This window comes from Topomyia yanbarensis, unplaced genomic scaffold, assembly GCF_030247195.1.
Source record: "Topomyia yanbarensis strain Yona2022 unplaced genomic scaffold, ASM3024719v1 HiC_scaffold_49, whole genome shotgun sequence".
NCBI lineage: Eukaryota > Metazoa > Arthropoda > Insecta > Diptera > Culicidae > Topomyia > Topomyia yanbarensis.
Genome location: NW_026683702.1, coordinates 130001 through 131167, shown reverse-complemented (window position 1 = coordinate 131167; position 1167 = coordinate 130001).

The following is a 1167-nucleotide window of genomic DNA, read 5'->3' as shown; positions in this document are numbered from 1 at the left end:
GGAATTTTCGCCTACTTGGATATTTTTGCCATGTTCGATGTGTTCCGGCGGAATGTAGCACTTGAACCGCGTAACCGCTCTGAGTTGATAGGACATTTTTTGAATGGCCCATTCCAAAGTTACAGGCGACGGGAGATATGACGAAAAAGTCACTATACGGCATTCGAACGAGCCTAGTAGCCTTTGCCCATCACCAAAATATCGGCCCCGTACTCGTAGTATCAATGCCGGCTGAGATGGGTTGACCGCGGGCAGTCGGTACCCGGTACCCACCCATCGAGCCGACCTGACACGCAGCGACATACACCACACCTCGGCCGATCGACTCGACCGTAGGGGTGGTGATGATTATTAGCAGCGTAAATGGCAGTAGTAAATTAATCCTCATGTTGATGAAAATCTATCTATAGGGAGTGTGGTAATCGTGAAGATGTATGGCAAAAAGGCATTTCCGACTATCACAGTGTATGCGGGTATACCGAAGGTCCGAGGCACGCCCAGAGGCAACCCGAAAACACTACTCCCACTGGCGGGTTCGAAACGAGCGAGCGGTAGAGGTTTTGGAAAGGAAAAAAGTCGAACGTAATGCGAGGGTATGCGGCAAGCCTAGCCATATGGTCCACTACGATACAGGCGGTCTGTCCGACGGCGCACGGGTAGACTGTATCGAAGGTATGCAATATGGCAAACACGCACTATTGTATGCATGGTGGGTCCGTATGGCGACCAAGAGGCGAAACCGTGTGAGAGAGTTGGCTTGTGGTGAGAGAGAGAGAGAGAGCAGCAGGCTGGCTGGACTGAGAGAGAAGTTATGCAAAATGCATGGGTCCGTATGGCAGCCAAGAGGCGAAACCGTGTGAGAGAGTTGGCTTGCGGTGGTGACAGAGAGAGCGGCTGGCTGGTCGGACAGAAAGAAGTTATGCAAAATGCAATACCAATTTTTTGTTTAGCCAGCAGTGGCTCTCTGTGCGGTTAGGCGAAGCGGAGGGCGTGTAAGAGAGTTGGCTTGTGGTGGCGACAGAGAGAGAGAGAGGCTGGCTGGTCGGACAGAAAGAAGTTATGCAAAATGCAGTACAAATTTTTGTTTAGCCCAACAGTGGCTCTCTGTGCGGATAGGCGAAGCGAAGGCACGTTAGAGAATTGGCTGATTGGTCTTACATGGCGGCA